Source organism: Botryllus schlosseri, chromosome 8, assembly GCF_051294905.1.
Source record: "Botryllus schlosseri isolate E-star chromosome 8, Bs_hap1, whole genome shotgun sequence".
Classification (NCBI taxonomy): Eukaryota; Metazoa; Chordata; class Ascidiacea; order Stolidobranchia; family Styelidae; genus Botryllus; species Botryllus schlosseri.
Window position 1 is genome coordinate 22,742,023 of NC_137243.1, and position 22,772 is coordinate 22,764,794.

At 38.5% G+C, this 22,772-nt stretch overlaps 2 long non-coding RNA genes across 4 annotated transcripts in view; both read left to right on the forward strand.

Annotated features, from left to right (window-relative positions):
- Window positions 1–22,772, forward strand: part of LOC145444515 (uncharacterized) — a 414,279-nt gene that overhangs the window by 286,912 nt on the left and 104,595 nt on the right. The gene's annotated exons all lie outside the window — the stretch shown is intronic.
- On the forward strand, window positions 11,295–14,338 carry LOC145444507 (uncharacterized). Of its 3 annotated transcripts, none has more exons than XR_013916698.1 (4): window positions 11,295–11,515; window positions 12,036–12,163; window positions 12,987–13,103; window positions 13,673–14,337. It is a non-coding gene; the product is annotated as an uncharacterized LOC145444507 (long non-coding RNA). The 3 variants fall into 3 exon arrangements; XR_013916700.1 differs by lacking the exon at window positions 11,295–11,515 and adding an exon at window positions 11,522–11,764 and having other exon boundaries at window positions 13,673–14,338; XR_013916699.1 differs by lacking the exon at window positions 11,295–11,515 and having other exon boundaries at window positions 11,814–12,163; window positions 13,673–14,338.

Here is a 22,772-nt window from a genome sequence, read left to right on the forward strand (position 1 = left end):
TTGAGTTCAAGTTCTGACTATGATGCTGATGTTGGACTTGGCACCTCGACCCAATCCATTAAACTGATGGCACCTAAAAATATTATGAAAAATACGCATGTTTCCCAAGCTCTGGATCGATTGCCAAGCTCTGGATCGATTGCAAGTAACTGAAAACGATGCAACGATGCTGATGGGAGCATTTATTAAGGCTTGTGGAGGAGATATAGCCATGTTCTCCCAGTCAAGATCTTCAACGAAGAGAGCCAGGGAAACAAATCGCCTGGAAATATCTCAGGACATTTTTGAAAAATTTGCCGAAAATAGACCACAGCATGTTGCCATTCATTGGGATGGAAAGCTCACAGAGGATAGATTAGGAAATCGATATGAAGCTTTGTCAATTGTTCTATCTTGTCAACCTCAATACTCGGAAGGAAAACTACTTGGAATTCAGAAGATACAAAATGCGGCAGGTCAGACACAAGCTGAAACTACTTTCGACATAATTAAAAAGTGGGATATACAAGATGCTGTAACAGCTTTGGTTTTTGACACCACAGCAAGCAACAGCGGCTGGAAGAAGGGTGCAGCGAAGATCCTTGAGGACCTTCTAGGAAAGAAGGTTTTTTACCATGCGTGTCGGCACCATGTGTATGAGCTAGTAGTCAAAGACGTCTGGAAATGTTTATTTGGAAAAGCAACAACCGGACCAGAGAACACATGGTTTGCCCACCTTAAGAAGAGCTGGAGCAGTCTTGACAGAAAACAGCAATTCAACACTCTGACTATTCCTATATGCTTTAAAGAACGAGCAGCAATGACAGTTGAGAACTTCAAGCTACTACTCGCCAGAAAAGATTTCTTCACAAGGGATGACTACAAACAATGTGTGACTAATGCTCTTGCTCTTCTCGGTGCAGATGGAGATATACATCATCACAAACCTGGTGCAACACACCATGCACTGTGGATGGGCTCAATTCTGTATGCTCAGAAGATGTTCATGTGGGCTGATCAGTTACATTACAAATCTGAAGAAGTGGAACTGCTGCATCGCTTCAATTTATTTTTAGTTCTCTTCTATATCCCTGCCTGGGTTGCTTCCAGCATCGGTCGTGATGCAGCCGGTAATGACTTGAGATTCATCCAGGACATGTTGAGTTACAAGGAACATGATGAACAAGTTTCCAAAGCTGCTTCACAAAAGCTTTTAAAGCATGACTGGTATATCGTGGAGGAAACTGCTGTATATGCCTTGTTTTCGCCGAGTGAAAGCAATGAAACCCGAGAAAATATGGCAAAGACGCTCCTACAGGTAGAGCAAACTTCAAGTTTCAGGAGAGGCCCGCCCTCGTTGAATGCAACTGTACGCATCAACAAGGACACTACTTTGTCTGATTTTATTGGGCCACAGTCGTGGTACATATTTGATGTTTTTGAATGCTCTGGGGCGTGGCTAGCTCAACCGGTTGATGTTTGGCACTTATCAGATTCCTACACCAGAATGAGCTCCTACATCAGTTCTGTCAAAGTCGTTAATGATGCCGCAGAACGAGGTGTAAAGCTAAGCACAGACTATGCTGCAATCTTGACTGACAATGAACAACAAAGAGACAGTCTGCTTCAAGCTGTGGAACAGCATAGGAAGACAGTTGGAGACAGCAGGAAGTCAACTCTAATCAAAAGCCTGTAATCTGCAACTTGTGCCTGACAATGCAACACTGATCTGCAACGTACTTTTTTAATGTCTTTTGTAAATAGTGCTTTTCGCCTTCATTCAATTGTGAATAAAAAGTGTAATATGCGTTTGTTTATGGGTGAGACGTCGACCAGTCATAACAAGTACTACTGAGATGTTGACTCCTGGTGGTAAATGTTTGAGTTTCACTCACTGTCAGTAACTTTTGGAAAGGTAGCAATATGCATGCATCTAGTTTATTCGTATCTCAACTAGCGAGAGCACCTGTGCAATACATAGCACTTTCTGCAGGTAGATATTAACTTAGGCGGTTGCGATGTTGTACTATGGACTCTTGGTGACAACATTAACAAAGGCAATATATCATGTCTGTAATGCCACCAACAGAAACGACTGCACAACAGCACGCAAAAATCGTTACCAGCAGTGTTCACAAAGTCGGTCTTTCAGCCAATCATTAGCTTATTATTACCGGCTTCAACCAATCAGGATTAATGGCTTCTCTTTGCCCGCCCACTTCATCGATTCCCCGCCCACTCGCCGACGGCTACTTTCAAACGCATTTAGACAAATGTTAGCGGCTCTCCTGCGAGCTTCTTTCAAGCCCATTATTGTTTTTTAACAATAATCTACAGAATAAGCGATGGACACGCAGAATTCCAAACATTTTCCAAATTTTGAACAACCCTAATATCCATTCCATTTTATTCAACAAGAGAACTGCAACAATACAACTGGTACATCGTTCAATGGTCAATGATGAGAGAGGATGAGATCTAGTTGGTATAGTTAGTATTATAACTGCTACAATACTACTGGTACACTGTTTAATTGTCAATCATCAGAAAGGATGAAATGACATGAAGTCTTTCAACCAAACAGCTATTTGACCAAGGACATATTACATCTAGAAAGGGTTTGTGTTTAATCCAGTCCATCTGGTGTAGTTTTGGGTGCTAAATGGGGAATATAAACCATTGCAGTTGGTGATAAGGATAGAATCATGATTTCAGCACTTCCATCACGAGGACCAGACGACAAGAAACAGCATTATTTTTGTCGCTAACAGCTATTTGATATCCATATGGATGATTTATATTGATATGGGTACCTTCACCATCCTCATTGTACCTCAAGAGACGAAATTAGGTCCATGTTTAGTCCAGTCCCATAGTAAAGCATATAGCAGCGAAACAGTTTTGGGTCGAGTTATCTTTATCGCCCCTAGTGTTCAAAATGAAGTGGAAATGCCCCATTCGGCAGTCGTCACCGTGACTGTTACTTTGACTCCACCTCAATATTCAACCGAAGACAGGAGAACTAATAAGCGTAATATAATAGTACCCAGGCAGAATAGACGTATGTCCCGATATCATCCTGACCAGGTAAACTACCTGATAGGCAGTTACGCGTATACGCTTATATCAAATCTATACTGTTCAGACACATTGCAATAACATGCCATAATCATAGGCAGATTACACAAATATTAGACTATCGATTGTTAAACTTCGATAATTAGAGTGCGGCATCATCAAATGTAGATATCCCACAAGCAGAGATGGTGTGACGTTCACACAAACCTTAACCTCATGACGTCACGTGGCGTCATATTGTGATTTCCAACCTACATGCCACTGAAGTGATAGCCTATATTAATGTACATGATACCTAGCGACGACTTGGGCCATATAATGACACAATGCTGAAGTACATATTGACGTTTTAAACATCGCCAAATGTATCAACTGAGGCGATTAAATGATATAATCATCCCATAAGTCAATATCTTCTGTCGCTTTGCCAACGATTTCGACGAGGACTTGCAAGGGAGTATAAGCTTACGCCTTAACGGTCAAGGCCAGACCAGACAATGTTTTCGGCGACTGAGTATAGCTATATTGAGCAGAGCACAAAACGGGTTTCTATGCATGCTACCGATAGTATCCCATTAACAAGGTATACAGCAATAGCCAACACCGCAGTCGCAGGGATTTGTTTTTTGTGATGCAATGAACATATGAAATCAAGATAGACCCCATACGCCTGTTAGATGTTTTACATCAGACGATGATATCAATTTCATTGATCGGTTAAATAAGCATCATTCGCTGACTACAGTGTTTCACTATCGACGTTGTGTGATTGCGGGTCAAGATCACAGCAGAGTCACTAAATATTCACAAACGGAAAGCTGGATATTTCGAGCCAAATTTTGTAACAATGCAAATAAATTTTTAAATTGTCAAGGTGCATACACGTTTAGTGTTGAACTTTTTGAAGCTGTCAGCACCATGCATAGAGTGGCCCGCCGTTGAAATGAAATAAATTTCAACCAAAGATGTTACAATGAAGTGGAAATTGTGGTATATGAAAAGATTCATAGTAAAGAATCTACCAAGGTTCATTTGTGAACCTGAACCTCTAAATTTCCGAGGTTCACATACAGACCGCGAACGTGAACCTCACGTTCACACCATCCCTACCATCAAGTATAGATTAAGATTGAAGAGATTACAATTTAAATCTCAACCGCGATGCGCTGATGAGAAAAGAAAAGTCAATAAATGGAAATAATATCAATTATTCATTGTCGGCTACTGAAACCCGCATCATAGTCAGGAAAGAGTCGCATGCGGCTTCAAGCCGTGGCTTTGAATGTACTGTTCTTCTTCGTGTACAGATTCATGGCCTACTTTGGACTCAGCGTACGCCACAATGCTGCAAAATGTTTTACCAAACTGTTCGGAGTAACCTTCAAGATTAGTAATATTCGTAGATCAAGACGGCGTCTTCGCCCCCTTCCCCCCCTGTCGTCATATCACAAAACGGAACCAGGATGCCCGCCAACCTAACAGATAGTTTGATGGCATGGAAGGGTACGACTGCGGATGAGATATTTTTAAATATGAAATTCAGACTAAATACAGAGCAATAATTATGTAGTGAACGTAAATCGCACCAGGCGCGAAAAAATTTTCAGTTGTGCTCAGCATCCCCCCCCCCCCTTCAGATGCTTTCACGCCTCTAGTTTGAGAACCACTGCCTTAGAATTATCATGGTGAAATATACTAAGAAAAAGTTTATAATCAAGTCCTTGCACTAATTCGATATTTAGTACGCATTTTATGAATATTTTTAATAAGTTTCTTTAGACGCTCGCGGGCCGCACAGAATGGTGTTGCTGGCCGCATGCGGCCCGGGGGCCGTAGTTTGCCCACCCCTGAGTAATCAGTATGATAATCTATTTGATATTGGATTTCTGTATCAGCAAGAAGCTTATCTGGTATATATACCCAATTGATACAAATAGCATCACCATAGGCTATCTAAGAATAATCAACAAGAATGCTAATGTGAAACTTGCAGATTGTAAACCACAAAAATGAGATCGCAAGCATCGGTCATCATTCTTGATCGTCTAGTTTGTACTTGAAAGTCTTGAAGGTTTTTAGCAAAGTTCGTTGCGCTACGAACATAATATGTATTATGTACGGTATCAGATACATATAATAATAGTCCGGGTACCGAGCCTCCGACAGTAATCAATAATCGTCAGATTATACTTTCATCTGAACAAGACACACACAATGTAGGCTACAATGTGATGCAATGAACAGTAGGAGGGTGCCGAACGACCAGTTGCGGTTGCAGTTGCGGTCTCTGGCATCCACCTCGGCCTAGTGTCGGATGTCTCATAGCTCCTTTTTTAGATGTTAGTCTCTTTTCCGCAGCTCTTTCCTGTTCCTTCAATTCTTGTGAGTGAGCTCTTTCATCGGGTCTTCTGTTTTGTCGATGTCATATGTGGTTGTTTTCTTCACTGTCTTACAATCAAGCATAATTTCCAAGTCTTTCAGTTAGCAATACAAAAATGACACCATGCTCTCAAAATTGAAGTTTCATCAGCATCATTGTAATTCAAACGAATGATTTTTATATGTTGTAGCACCTCACAGCAGCAACTGCACATTACATGATTTTCCATAATGCACAGAACTCATGCGAGAACTGATTTACTGCAGGGAAAGCAGGATAAATTATGTTGGTGAAATGATATTCTGCAGAAAACTTTTCCAGGACCGGGTATCCATTCCATACCTCTTCTTCGTGGACATAACCACCCATCCCGATAACTTTCTCTTTCTAATTGATGCATCTTTTGAGATCAAATGATCGTCATCCTTACACAATGAGGAATATAACAACAGCCATATCATACGACTCTGAAAATTCAACAGCAATGTATAAGCAGCCAGGATGTCAATGTCAGCAGCCAGGTTGTCTATGCACATCACGAGGACAAGACGCCAAGAAATAGCATCATTTTCGTCTCTAGCAGCTATTTGATAGCCATCTGGATGATTTATATTCATATGGATACTTTCACCACCCTCGTTGTACCTCAAGAGACGAACTTAGGTCCATGTTTAGTCCAGTTCCGTAGTAAAGCATATAACAACAAAACTGTTATGGGTCGAGTTATCTTTATCGCCCCTAGTGATCAAAATGAAGTGGAAATGCCCCATTGCATGTCACAAATCGGGGTTAAGCTCAATTCTGACCATGACTGCATGGTTTTGAAATATATTTATTGCGGTCCGGTTGGAAGGTCAGGTATGAACATAATTTACTGATCAAAAATTTTATTGATTTGGTTGATTGATTAGCAGCTCGTAAATCGATAAATTGTGCCTGTGATTAGAATTAAAGCATGCTGTGTCTCAAATTGCACCATCAGATCATGAGTCCAGTAACGAATATCGTGGTAATGACACATTCAATGAGGCATTGTATGGCTAACGTATGCGTAGAACTACTAGGCCACGTCGGTAGATGACACAATAGATGACACAATATGAAATCTTAGAAGTTGAAACCAATTCATATTATCCAATGCACAATCCAGTTATATCTCCATATCAACCAATCAATCATTTATTGGTCACACCAGTGAAAATCCGGTACGGACCAGGATGACGACGAGGGGCCGCAAGGCCTTAGTACACAGTCGCCACCTGTAGGAGTATACATATTCCGATCAATGACACATAAAAAATGACAATAAATATACAAAACTACAAGAATAGCAAAGAAAAAAATTTCAACAGGGATACACGAGCTATAAATATTACAGTTTCGTGACTGCAGTGCAGAAATGAGTCAATAGAGTAGATTATATGCGGTACTTTCCAACAGCAAGACAGTAATTGCAAATTCGGCATTTAATCAATTATAGTTATCTAATATATATTTCCGATAGCGTTTTTTAAATAGATGGTCGGGCAAATCTCTGAGGTCTTCTGCTAGAGAGTTCCAGGTAGCGGCACCAATATAATAGAAAGTTTTCTGGGAGGACGATTTATATACAAGCGGAAGTAACAAACCATTTGATGAGGCCTGTACCAATTGTTGACGAGTAATATAAATGTATAAACTAATATATCAGTCCAATTTAAATTACCTCATTATTTGTCTAATTAAAAATACAAATTCGATTATCAACAAACAATTCTCCAAATTTAGAGAATTCGCCGACTCCCTGAAAATGCTTCGTAGACCCCCAGTTGAGAACGACTGGTCTAAATACTTCGTCGCTAACCATCTCCGAATAATCAACAGGAGCGACCGATGGCTTTGACGTGGCTTCTCTCTATATATACTTGTGCAAAGAATGACGTATGATGCATATTGTTAGGTAATCATGGTAAGCAGATCACCTGTTTCAATAGTTGCAACTTGCAACATAGCAATATATCACCAGACGGTATATTTCCAGAATGATACCGAGGTGCTGCGTTAGTGATCTTCTTGCAGCCATTGCTAGCTCACAGTTATCACTACTAAGAGTTGGGTAGCCAGTGCAGTGTTGTAAAGCGTCGAGATTTCTCAAATTCCGATGAAATTAATGTTAACGAGCTTCTTAGGAATTGAAAGCGTTAGTTGTGTTTCAGTTGATTAACTCTAAATTTGTAAAGCTCTTGTTCTAATTCTAGTCCTAGTCCATGTTTAGAAATGTATTTAGTTCTACTTTAATAGTTCCAGTTGCGTATTTTTAAAATCTGGTAGTTTGCATCGGTCTGCGGCCAGATGCAATTTTCCAGCGTCGAGCCATTTCTCAATTGTCTTTCCGCATGAATTGGTATCACAACCAATGAGGGTATTGAATGAACCTTCATCCGTCTCATGATCATACAATTTTATCGACTCAAACCAGTATAGCACATGTTCCAGTCTAAAGCTACTCCCCAATCATACACCGAAGAAAGCTAAGCGCGAGCAGTGCAACTTGCGACTAAAGAGTATTCACGACCAAATCCAGCACTACGAAACACGAAATGACTGACGAAGGTAGGAACATACGTAAACAGTAAACAATCAACGAGCCCAGGAAATCAGTGACAAACTCAAAGCAATTCTACAACCCGTATGTTTGACATCCTTCATGTAGTCGATTCCGACAATAACATCTGTTTGCAACGTTCTCACGACACAAAACGTTTTTGGGTCCAACACATACGCGTGCCAGAGTCAATTTATCCATCCGAAATGCGCTAATTGCGAGCATGAGCTTCATTGCTGTGTGTTTCTCGCCAATGACGTTTGCAGCATAGAAGTCACATACAGTAATTACCTTCCGTGCGCGCAGTATTCCGTAGTTTTGTTGATTCACTAAGTTTCCGTTATGCTCAAGGATGTGCGGGTTTCTCGTCATGTAATGCCTCTCATTAGTCAAGAATTTCGCACTAATGTAACAAATGCGGATCAAACCCTACTTTTAGCAAAACGGAGGAGCTACGAACAGCTCTCAGAATGCGACCGGCTGCACCGTGCCTATTTTCTGCGAATTACGAGCTTCGCTACTACTAACACTCGTTTTGATGCCACATTCATGTCTGTAACCGATCATGAAGTGGCGACTTTGGCATATTCCGCATGCGGGCCAATTACAAATGGCGGTTACTGCCTGAAAAGTCCACCCGCACTTTGCCTTCGGGGCGGGACAATTTACAGAAACTTCGGCAACGCTAGACAGCAGTCGGCGTTTCTTCCCTTATTCAGTGCTTTTCAACTTGTGGGATGGTGTGGTGGAAAAATGAACTACGGAGGACAAACGTGGTAGGCCTACAACTGATTACATTTATACTGTTTCTGACGCGAATAAGTCAAATAAACTTTATGATTTATTTGTAAATTTTTTAAGACTTTCAACGCACCGCTCCTCGCAGCTGTCAGATAGTTTTATCTCGCACCATCCGGAGTTGTTCGATATTAGCGCACTGTTATTCTTGAACAACCCCGCCCCCACCCCCAATTTAATTTGCAAAAATGCCTTTAGTGCCCCAGCTGACATTACAACGAGGAAAAGTAATTGTCTTCGTGATGAGACACTAAATAACCTAATGCGGGGAGCAATGAGGCAAGTCTTGCCTAGCTGATCTGAAACTGCTACAACTATTCAGCAGCAATCGAGTTATTAATGAATTTATTGTTTACTTGTTAGCCATGGTAATAAATAAAGTCTTAACTCTGTTCGATTTCCGTTTGTGTAATAATGTTCGGTTCATTTGTTTTAATGAGATTTTTGTAACAATGAAGTGAGGATCGTTCCCAAAAAGTTTGAAAAGCACTGCCCTATGTGACAAAGATTATAGATAAATAAAGAAATAGAGTTGATTGAAATCTGCATCATAAATGCTATTCTTCTCCGATTTATGAAAACTGAGAAATTGATGTGTATGCATTATAATCAATGGTTTTAATATTTTCATTTGCTCAAGAAGGGTAGAATGCAATAGACACACCACAATGTGATGTAACGAACAGGTAGAGTATGTCGTAGATTTGCTACCATAATTTTGACTAAAGTGAAAATGCAATATTAATGTTGGAGGGTTATAATGTGGCACAACAACTCGCTCGATATTTGCTTCTGAATTTTTTTTTACGTAGAACAATTTTTTGAATCTTCAGTTACGATAGAATTGCATGTGCAGTATATTAGAAACATGTTTTCGTTTGTTCGTCATTGCTTCGTGTGTCAGATGAAACCACACTGTGAACGAAAATGGTGTGTTTTCGCAATTCACACCCTAGCGTAGGGTGTGTTTTGGGTCATCACACCTATAGGGTACTAAATTTGTCATTTACACCTAAGCTATTGGTGGAAATGAGCCGAACACACCCCTACACACATATACCATAAGATATACACCCCAAGCATTGGCATTTGGGGTGAATTGTTAAAGATTACACCTTTTGTCAGACAAATATGAAGTTTGGGATTCAATCCGCGCTAGCCGCTTCCACAAAACTTGACTGTTGAAGTTTTAAGTCTGTGTCGGTCAGAAGCCTGGTTAAGCAGGCAGGGGTGCGGCAAGTCTGCATTCTTGTTAAAAATTCAGTCGAATCACTGTACTGATCATTGTATGGGCACTTGAGAACTTCTCTGCTGTGTCTAACTGTAGGTCGTGTAGGACATATTCTCTTTGGGGTTGAATTATCCACCGAAAATGCGTGTTTTCGCCCACTTTATTGTTGTCCATGTCTTTAAGGCTTCTTGGGTAGGCTTCGGCAATGTTCCATTGTTCAGTTTTTATGGATTTAACCCGGTTCGATCAAGTAAATTCGCCTACGCATATAGTTTCAGCTTCAGTGACAAATAAGCATTCATTGTATAAGTTCGTGTGCTACATTGACATGAATGAATAATAGCTAAGTCCGCAATATCATATTGTAATTCACACTTATCGTGCACTGCAGTACTCGTACTTTGGCTGAAATTTCACCCTGTCTACTATAGTGTGACCGATGTATCTCAAGAGTGTGGCAAAAATACGACACATTATGAAGTTGTCACGATACTGGTTTATAATTTCTTTCATGTCACGTCAAATGCACAATTGTACATTGTACGTAGCCTATATGTACAAAATATATCGGGCCTATTCCGTACAGCATTAGTGTATAACCACAATATAATGCAGGTTAAGGGTATTTAGAGCTGGGAATACTAGAAGGAGTTAAATTTCAGCCACAAACTTATATGAGCAGTACGCAATATGGGCGTAGCAAGAATTCAAATTAGAATGGAACACCAGGTTACGTCACGGAACAATCATTGAATTGGGCGAAAAGGGGACTAAATTGGGCAAAGTTTCCTGGTTATTTTCATATCTATATTGATGTGTTATTCACTATTTGGTAGCTTTATGAATTGCACACTAAGCCTAACCGACAATTCGCATACAGCTTTCGGATCGTATCAATGGTTCGATCTATGAAGATAAATCTAGTACTGCAAGACTTTTTGAAGCTTATTATGATGCAATCTGCAGCTTCACAGCTATCAAATCCATATTTCCGATAAATCAATTATAGTATACATACAAATATTCCGGAGATCCTTAACTTCAATATAGTTATTACATCAGTGAGTCAATTGTCACATCATAATGGAATATAGAAACCGTCGTCACCAGAACAGCTGCTGCTATGTTTGGCTACAGCTATGTAAAATGTTTCGTTATAAGCAATGTTCCGTCTAATTTTTGACGAGTCTGCGCACACTCTCCAAGTCACTGCGCAGACCCTTGGAAACAGTGCGTAACGACTTAAAAAAAGGTCGTCACTTCGGATTTTTTGTGCGCAACTTAGATTTTCTGTGCGCAGAGACTGTGTCAGTACTGCGCATTTGCGCACGTCCGCAGCTTAGAGGGAACATTGGTTATAAGCCGTATTTTCGCGCTTAAGAGACCAGACTGGCTATCGACTGACCGTATTAGTCGTCGTGAATCTGTGAAGAAAGCCTCTTTCGAGATTGAAAATATCTGGATGGTGAGTTACATTTCGTATCTGTACTATTGTAGTAAAGAACATTTGTTCCGTTGCGTTTCCAGTACAGATCCGATTCCTGTTACTCAGTGTCGCAGCTGTACTGAACAGAATTATATGTAGCAAGTTGGAATTTTAAACGTACCGGTAGTGACGATACATTGAATTCACATAAATTGTTGTATCACCAGTACCGATACCAATCTCCAAGACACAGTAGCTCAATGTCTCTAATGGAGATACTGTTGACAGGTCCAGCATTAGCTATGATTATAAACTACGGTAATTTGGGTTTGAGCGACATCGTTCGTAAGTGCAGTGAAAAAAAAATCGACTCGATTGTCGTTATATTGATTACCAAAGCACATCACGACCTGTTTAAGTGTAAAGGGTAGCCTACCACTGACTATGCAGAGCTATGTTTATAGGCTTATCACCCTGTCATTATCACTGAGCTATATACACATTATATATTATGTTATGTTATGGTAGGAAGGTAAACATATTATCTATTCTACTTCAGACTTGCATGGGCAAAGATCGCAAATTTGGGGCTCTTGAAGAATGAAATTATCGATTTCTCCTCATGAGAAAACAAGTGTAACATACAAACAGCAAAGGGCTGAAGCATATGAAGCAATGGTATCTGAGGTGAGCAATGGACATTTGATGAAAGCTTTCGATCCCCGTAAATTGGGGCCAGTGAATGTTAATGATATTATGACATGGGTGAAAATATGACGATGCTATATTGCTATCACTATGAATATGAGAGACTTGACTAGGAACAGGCTTACCTCATTGAACATATTTTGCAGTGGCCAACTCAGACTATCTGTTAAGAGTATGTGACCCATCAACCAGACTACTTCTTTTGAAATTACTTCTCTGAGTTCTGTTCATATATTTATTTTAATTTGAAGCAGCTTGACATGGATTTGACATAGCCACTTCTATATGCTTGTCATTGAGTAGAAATTGATATCTATTGCTTGAGTAGCAATGCGCACTACTGCGGTCAACTCGGTGTGCAACAATGCACGGATTAGCTGGGTCTTCAATGTTTTGACCAATATGAAGAGGCAAACATAGCCTTGCCAAAGTTTATCAAACTATCCTTTCGATCAATATAAACAAATCATAATATATGCACTTCTTGACTCATGATATGACATACACACGATCTGTGCATATGCACAAATCTGCTTTTTGTTAGATTCAAGGACTGATTGCTATTAGTAGCAGACTCTTACTCTGTGAATGTGAAATCAAATATGTTGTTGGTGAGTAATATACTATGCGTAGGATAGTTACAAAATTGTACTTCAACTCGCTTATTTACAAGCATAAAGCAAGTCAAGGCTACAACATCAGTACACATTTCGGATGTCGTGGGCCTTTCGAATCCAATCCAAATTGTCAACTAAACGTTTACCGTATGCGGTATGCCTCATGATTATTTTTTCAATTTTAGGATGCTGCTATACAAGCTAATATCATGGAATTTCAACCAAATCGACGTCACATTTAACGGTAGAAGCGTATGCTGCGAAACAGTAAAGGATCGTAATCAAACAGCTTATATTCCAAGGTAATCATTATCTTTCAGCTAATTTGCAAACTTCCATGTATAGGCTAAGGCAGTGGTTCCCAACGTGGGCGATATCGTCCCCCAGGGGGCGACTTGGCGGTCTAGGGAAGCGAAAATGACGAAGGGGGCGACAGGGGGGCGAAAATAGAAAGAGGCGATAGGGGGGCGATGACGCGTCAAAACGGCTGACCTTTTTTTTTAGTCAACCCACGGAAATTTAGTTACAAAAGTGTGTCAAATTAGACATCGAGCCGAAAATTTGACCTTTTTTTTTAGTCAACCCGCCGGTGATTACAGTTTGTATGCCCAATTTTCGGTACACAAAATTTTGGGGGCGATGATTGGTGTTGACCTTGAAAAGGGGGCAATGGGTCAAAAAAGGTTGGGAACCACTGGGCTAAGGCAAGTCAAGGTTTCCTAATCAGACCTGTATCTGCGGTCGCTTTGAATCCATTCTGAAAGTCAATATTGCCCAAATAGAAAACGTTTCGTGTTTTGGATTAATACCAAGTAGTCAAATTTAAATCAAGTCCATGCATCTCTTTCTCTGATTATTTTTTAAATTTTAGGATGCTGCTTAAAGACTGCATGCTCCATGAGCAAGATTATATCACTGGAACTAACCGAGTTTAGGAGTATGCTGCGACAACTGAAAGACTCGTTATCAAGCCAGCAGGTATGACAACTTTGTTAACGACACCTGATGTCAACTTTCGTAGTCGCATATATGAAGTAAACCAAAGCAGAGATGGTCAAAGTTACCAGCGTTGCTACTCAAGTCGATGTAGAAATACCAACTTCAATTTATACTCGATTACAAGTAGATGCAACAGTTCCCAATACAAGTCAAAACTACGCCAAGTGGAAGTAGAATACGAAATGTTGGAAAAATAGTCAAGTATGGTACGCAGATTTTCAGAGGATTCTACCTTGAAAATTGCGACATGAATCTTCGCGACTAATATAAAATTACTAATGGCATATGACACTACTAACATCAAGAATCTTCAAAAATATATTCAGTTATTTCTGATATAGGCGGTGTTGCTAGTATTCTAGTTGTCTAATTATCCTAATTGAAGCTATTCTAATTTGTGAAATGTTTCTATGCTCTAATTCCAATTCTAATCGAATGTATGAAATCTTTCTATGGTCTAATTTTAAGTCTAATCTAATGTCTGGTTTTCCTGGAAATGCTACAGGAGAACTGTATAGTGCGAAACAAGCGAAGCTTGCTGTACAGTAGGGGTGTTAAAAATGAATCTTTATTCTCAAATTCTTCTGGCTACTTGGTAAAATTGTTAGATTACGGAATTGAATCCTAAACACCAAATTTGGTTCAATTCCAACCAGTAGCCGCATTGCTACAGGAGAAGAAAGTTATTTTATTTATTATTTAAAAATTAGTAAAAAAATTCAAAATTTTCTGTTCACCCATGAAATTGTAAGGTTGTCTATAGAAACGATGCCCACCAAATTTGGCTCAAATCAAACCAGCCGAAGCGGAGTTATTGATTTCGAAAAATTTGGATTTGAATAAAATAGTATTTACGGTGGGCACAACAGTCATAAATGATTAAAGAATCGTTCACCGTAAATACTATTTTATTCAAATCCAAAATTTTGTGACGGCAATAACTCCGCTTCCACTGGTTGGAATTGAGCCAAATCGGTTGAGCATTGTTGCTATAGACAACCTAACAATTTAATGGGGTGAACAGAAAATTTTAAATCTTTTTTCGTTCATTTTCATATAATAAATAAAAACTTTCTTCTCCTGTAGCAATGCGGCTACTGGTTGGAATCAAACCAAATTTGGTGTGCAGGCTTCAATTAGGTAACCTAACAATTTTATCAAGTAGCCAGTAGATTTGAAAGAAAAAGTCATTTTTGAACACCCCTACTGTACAGTAAAAATTTGCTATTCTCATGCTCATAAGATGAACTATGATTTGATGATAACGGAGTTTGATTCAACTTTTGGCGATTTCAGTAATTCTAATTCTAATCTAATTTGAATAAAACTGTTGGCTAGAATTATAATTTTAATCTAATTTCCAACTGTGTAGCTCAAATTTTAATTCTACTCTAATTCGAAAAAAAAAACTTGTAGTTGTAATATAATTCCAATCCAATTTGGAAAAAGGGAACGTTTTCTAGTTGTCCAAGTCTGCCTGTTACATGCGGTTTGCATGAAAACTATCCATCAATTTCCATCTTGCCGATGCCTAATTGCCCACACATACAGTGATCGTGTGTGAACATGTTTCCTATAGCAGTAAGTTCACCCTATCGGACCACAGTCTGTGCTGCAATTCCTTAGCAAGTGTAACATCTGATTTTTTGTAAGTACTTTGTGAAAATATATATACTTTGTAATGGCTTCTATTTTTGTGGTCTTTCATTAAGTTATGCATGTTAGCATATGTGCCTGTTATTTGGGTTGTGAATATGCATTTTGATTTCAGGATGATGCCACAAGTTCTTGCTGAAGATAGTGACTCAGCTTTCGCCGTACAAGAGTGTTTTTCGGAAACCTGGAGGAGGCGACTTCCCAATACTACATGGGCAATGTTCTTCGAGCAGTATTTTCAGTGAATTTTTTCTCCGTCGCTGGGATCTCTGTTTTTGTTATTTCACGAAATATGTTTCCATTTTATGTTATTATGGTTCAATTGATATCGAATATATGCAATCAAGAAAGTGTATTTGCAATAGCGTGCCATTTGGAAGAAGATGCAGGATTTCAAGTGGGGTGTATATATTGAAATTCCGCCCCAATCAATTCTAATGGCTAGGGTGAGATATCCGATATACACCGTAAGGAATGGGGTGGATTCTGGTCATTCACACCGGCAGGGTTACGTAAGTTCTGTTTCCGTGTACCACCTTATGGGGTGTGTATAACCACTCTTTTCGCTAAGAGTGCACTCTCGATGGGCCTCAGGGCCGCGGTTGGGAATCACTGATCTAAATCTTGTGCTTTCGATTCACACATGGATTATTGGCAATATAATTTTACTTAACATATTTCTTTCAATTCCAGGCCCATTCGGTCCAATTAACGGCCACAAAGCTGAGTCCTTGACATCTCGTACTAGCGCACCATGAAAATGGTGACCTGCAGTCATGGATCGTGGCGAATGGCATCCGCATAAAGGGATCGTCTCACAATAAAGCGAAACCATTTGAGATGGTGCTGGATCTTCTCGCGTGTTATTATGTTTGTGACCCCACATATCCAAAAGTTTTCCAGATACTGTCAATTTTACAGTATGTCCTGATTGGAGACAAAAATTTGGGTTTCAATCAAACAAGCTTCTCTGTTTTATGAGCAGATTCCAGAAATCCCAGTAATGATTTTGATTTCGTTTGCTGACTTGGACAACTATACAATTCTAGTACTAGTCTAGTTGTCTAATTAGAGTGAAAAAATGTGTAGCTAAAATTCTGATTATACTCTAATTTTGAAAAAAAAACTAGCTATAATTATAATTCTACCTTAATTCGTGAAGTGCTTCGTCTCTCTCATTCGAATCTAATTTGTGAAAACAACTGAACCTATAATTCTAATTGTACTCTTATTTGGAAAAAACAGTGTAGCTATAGTTCTAATTCTACTCTATAATTTGAAAAAAAACTGTGACTATAATTCTGATCCCACTCTAACTTCGAAAAAAAACGAGCTACAAATCTACTCTAATTTGCAAAAAGCTGTGTAGCTATAAATTCTGATGCTACTCTAATTTGTGAAATGTTTCTTTGCTCTCAATCGAATCTAATTTAGAAAACAACTACCGTATAGCTATATTTCTAATTCTACTCTAATTTGAAATAAAAACTACCTCTAATTGGATTCTAGTCTAATTCAGAAAATACACTGCAGTAATTATTCTGATTCTACTCCAATTTTTCAAATGTTACTTTGCTCTGATTCGAATCTAATTTGTGATAACAACTGTGTCGCTATAATTCTAATTCCACTCCAATTTGGGAAATGTTTTTTTGATCTAATTAGAATCTAATTTGTGAAAACAACTGTGTTACCATAATTCTAATTCTATTCCAATTTTTGAAATGTTTTTTTTGCTTTAATTGGAATCTAATTTGTGATAACAACTGTGTCGCTATGATTCTAATTCTACTCCAATTTGGGAAATATTTTTGCGTTAATTAGAATCTAATTTGTGAAAACAACTGTGTTGCTATGATTGTAATTCTACTCCTATTTTTGAAATGTTTTTTGCTCTAATTAGAATCTAGTTTGTGATGACAACTGTGTCGCTATGATTCTAATTCTACTCCAATTTGGGAAATGTTTTTTTGATCTAATTAGAATCTAAATTTGTGATAACAACTGTGTCGCTATAATTCTAATTCTACTCCAATTTGTAAACTGTTTTTTTGATCTAATTAGAATCTAATTTGTGAAAACAACTGTGTTACCATAATTCTAATTCTACTCCAATTTTTGAAATGTTTTTTTTGCTCCAATTAGAATCTAATTTGTGATAACAACTGTGTCGCTATGATTCTAATTCTACTCCAATTTGGGAAATATTTTTGCGGTAATTAGAATCTAATTTGTGAAAACAACTGTGTTGCTATGATTGTAATTCTACTCCAATTTGGGAAATATTTTTGCGGTCATTAGAATCTAATTTGTGATAACAACTGTGTTGCTATGATTCTAATTCTACTCCGATTTGGGAAATATTTTTGCGGTAATTAGAATCTAATTTGTGAAAACAACTGTGTTGCTATGATTGTAATTCTACTCCTATTTTTGAAATGTTTTTTGCTCTAATTAGAATCTATTTTGTGATAACAACTGTGTCGCTATAATTCAATTCTACTCCAATTTGAGAAATGTTTTTTGATCTAATTAGAATCTAATTTGTGAAAACAACTGTGTTACCATAATTCTAATTCTACTCCTATTTTTGAAATGTTTTTTGCACTAATTAGAATCTAATTTGTGATAACAACTGTGTCGCTATGACTTTAAATCTACTCCAATTTGGGAAATATTTTTTTGCACTAATTAGAATCTAATTTGTGAAAACAACTGTGTTGCTGTGATGGTAATTCTACTCGAATTTATGAAATGTTTTTTGCACTAATTAGAATCTAATTTGTGATAACAACTGTGTCGCTATGACTTTAATTCTATTCCAATTTGGGAAATAATTTTTTGCACTAATTAGAATCTAATTTGTGAAAACAACTGTGTTGCTGTGATGGTAATTCTACTCGAATTTATGAAATGTTTTTTGCACTAATTAGAATCTAATTTGTGATAACAACTGTGTCGCTATGACTTTAATTCTACTCCAATTTGGGAAATATTTTTTTGCACTAATTAGAATCTAATTTGTGAAAACAACTGTGTTGCTATGATTGTAATTCTACTCCAATTTTTGAAATGCTTCTTTGCTTTGATTCAAATGTAATTTGTGGCTGCAACTGTGTCGCTATAATTCTAATTCCATACCAATTTGTGAAATGTTTCTTTGCTCTAATTGGAAAGTAATTTGTTAAAACAACCGTGTCGCTAGGATTGTAATTCTACTCCAATTTTTGAAATGTTTTTTGCTTTAATTAGAATCTAATTTGTGATAACAACTGTGTCGCTATGATTCTAATTCTATCCCAATTTGTGAATTGTTTCTTTGCTCTGATTCAAATGTTAATTTGTGGTTGCAACTGTGTCGCTATAATTCTATTTCCACACCAATTTGTGAAATGCTTTTTTTTCTCTAATTAGATTCTAATTTGCAAAAACAACTGTGTTGCTATAATTCTAATTCTACACCAATTAGTGAAACGTTTCTTTGCTCTAATTAGAATCTAATTTATGATAACTTTGTAGCTGTAGTTCTTATTTCTATTTGGAAAAGCTTAACTTTTTAAATTGTGCAAGCTAGAAATTCACACATTTTCGTCTGCAAATGAATGTTCTGTATTGATCTTTCGTTGCAATAAAATCTTTTTTAAGCCTAAGCTGAGTAAAAATTCATGGATGGCTGGTATTAATTTCGAGCTCTGCACCAGTCAACATGAACACACCACCACTAAACACAGGATAGCCAGGCACACATCGGCTCCAGCACGTTGTGTGGTAGTTAAAAAAAAACGGATTTGGCGTGTAAGTTTGCGTTCCTCTGCACGCATTCGAATTTAGAGTGTAGTACCGGTCAACATATCTTGTTTGCTTCAGACCAGTACACTTTATATTATTTTCCTTCGTCTTTCCTAACATGTGCTCTTACATTTATCCAGTCAATCTTACAATTCACTGTTGCAGTACGATGTATGCAATTGATAGCCAATCTACTTCGATCAGCTGCAGTAGACTCGATGATCAACAGATCACTTCGCTGCAGCTTCATCTTGCAATCGTAAAACATATTGGCCAATCCTATGAACTGTAAATCGTATTCGTACACATCTCATTTGCTTTGAAATTGACACTGTAATCATTTTTTTGTATGTGTCCGTGATTCTGAAGTTTATGCTATTTTGTTGCCTGTTTTGTTATTTTGCGATGATGAATAAAAAAAATCTCTCTCTCTATATATATATGAATCGTGATAACAAGCCCGTCTTGGCCATCATTGATTGCAAGCAATGAAGCACGATCAATACACATTGTCGAATTGTAACTTGTGGTGATACGTAGAGGAAAGTTTCGTACGCAGACGTATGGTTGGGGACCGAAATGCAAACCATATTTTTCTTAATTCCCAATTGGCACATTTGCAATTACGCAATTGGTATCGTGCTGTTACGTTTTGACTGGCCAATGCGATCGCACTTTCCAGGTCGAAGTCTCGCATTCATGGAAAGGAACAGCAGATTTCACAGTGATTTACAATAAATAAATTTATAATGTTTTCGTTTTGGGTGAAAATTATATATTTTTTCTTTCGTTCAACACTCTGTTGATGCACAGCTCATTTTGTGCACCGGTGATCTAGGGAATGGATTATTGTGCAGTTAGATGTGTATTATCGGTTTTTTATGACTCAACGAATATTTGGAATTCCACGAATGCTTACAATTAGAGGAAGTGTTTCCCAGGTTAGTAATGGTTAAGAACGACGGAATTGGTTATTTCCGTTCCCAAATGTATAACGTGTACCCACAAGGATTGTTCAGATTTGGACATTTTTTTGGAAACTTGTTTTGCCTAATTGCAAATGATAGTTTAGTACATATAAGCACTTTTCCAATAGAGCGAATCGTCAGTAGTAGGGAGAATTGTCACATGGATCTTTGATGGCTTTGAAGGAAATAACCAATTCCGCCGTTCTTAACCGTTAAATACTACGATTGTAGCTTTTGTGAAGTTTGCGGTAGAAAATGGCTCAGTAGAGGTGGGAAATATCAGGTTGAAATATCTTTTCGACGGTTGAACATGTATACCTACACTGTGAATTTCAAAATCGTTTCTAAAACGGAAAATTAAACACCAAAAGTGAGCCCCTTTTTACCGTCGGATTGTGTCTACAAATACGTCTACCACTTTTTCCGTTTAAGTATAACGCTGATGCGTTAAATACCAACGCAGAGCTCAAAATGAAAATAGCCATGCTGTCATGCTGAGCAACGACACAGAGCTTGAACTGAAAACGAATTTTATTGCAAAAACAGTTCATTCATATGCAAATACTCGAAATACTCTCTCATGCACAACTATATTAGGTAACGTTAGGGATTCCTTGTCCTTTTGTGCATGAAATACTGGTATTATCAACCAATACCCATCCTTGATGAACGCCCGACTCATGGCAGACGATCAGTATGTGTGGTGGATCCATTTTAGAATATGCAACTTCCGCCTCATGCCCCTAAAATAATACGAATGCATATAAATTGTGCAGTAAGAGTATATATAGTCAATATATGAAATGATGACCACCATTTTCGAAGCATGACTGTTTCAGGGACTGCTGAGCTAGAATAAAAAAGAACACTCTTAGCTCCGACATCAATCCACACAGCTCAAAAGTACACGCTCAGAATCAGGGCTTTGGAGCAGCCGTAAATTTGCATTGCTCCAGCTCCGGCTCCGGAGCTCTCTTCTATCATACAGCAGCTCCGGCTCCAGCTCCGGAGCCGCATTATTACCACTGCTCCGGCTCCGGCTCCGGCTCCGGCTCTGTAAACTATCGAAGGTGCCTGTGTATATCTGGGGTGGGCAACCCGCGGCCTCCGGGCCATATGTGGCCTGCGAGAAGGTTTTGAGTAGCTCGCGAGTTAATTTCCCATTATATTATCGAAATCCTGTTATATTATCGAAATTTAATTGCTCAGATTGTGAACTTGCAAGGCAAACCAGAAATAGGATTACTGATTAGTCTGGCCGCAACACTTGGAATGTTGATGACTAAAATATCAGTTCTGACGCATTGGCAGATCCAGGGTCAAGTCACATTTCAAGTAAATCGTCGTACATTACAATAAACTAGAAGAGTAGTAAAATTTTTCTTCACGCTTAGCGTTTTAATTGTCACACGATTTCTTGCTTTGTAGCCTACCCCCTCCTGAAAATAAAAAAAAACGCCTGATTTAGCCGATTGAGTTTAACTATATTCGCAATTACGAGAGAAAGTCTTTTCGCGTTTGCGCTCGCAGAAATATCGTCGACGATGAAATGTAGGCACAAAATGATTGTCGTATATTAGCGGAAATCTTCGATATCGATATGTCCAGATGCCGAATAGTCCTGTCCTTGCAAACTGAGCCCAGCGGGCGGTATACAGTTGACCCGCAATATACCCAAGTGAAAATATTATTAACTTTGATAATTTTACGCGCCTGGCGCGCCTAGTGGGTAGCGCACTCGTTCGTCAATTTCACGTGGCCCTTTAGCCGAAAAGGTTGGCCACCCCTGGTCTATATAGATTACTAATTTACCCGTAGGTTAGTTCTCTATAGTAATCTAGAGTCTGTCAGCCGTCAGTAACATCGGATGCAGCAACGAAGACATAGAGGTGCAAGGTGCCGCCGTGTCGGCTTGTGACGTCATAATGAATACTTGTCAATTGTCGATAACATCATAGTTGCACCAGAACGCACTTTACTTCATGCCATTGCTGTGTACGGTATGAAAATTCTGATGCGGCGTTTTAACACTGGCACTGTACTCATTAACATTAAGCCATACAGCTCAATTCAATCTTTAAATAAGCGATTATTATTCAACTGTAACTGTAGTTAGAGCAATATGGGCGGAGATCACGATCTCCTCAATAAAAATTCGATTTGTACCAAATGGCCAATGGTTTGACTTTCGATATTAGTGCACTCGTTACCAGTCCATCCGGTGTCGATCAAGTTTATCGGAATATAATATTTTCCCATTGAAACGAATCGAATAATCGAATTAAACACTATGCCATGCACATTGCGTCATGCCCATAACGAATTAAACTATGCAGTATGCACATTGCACATTGCACATTTACAAGTCACAGCGAGCGATAATCCGGGAATACTAGAGTATCAAGCAGACATCAAGAATTAATTTACGAAACAGATGATTACAAATTGGAAATCGCGTATCATATCAGTAATTTGTCTCCAACATAAATACCCTGGGGTCCTGACTGACATCGCATTGAGTCGCTCGCACCGCGACAATTGTTCGCTGAGTGTAACGGC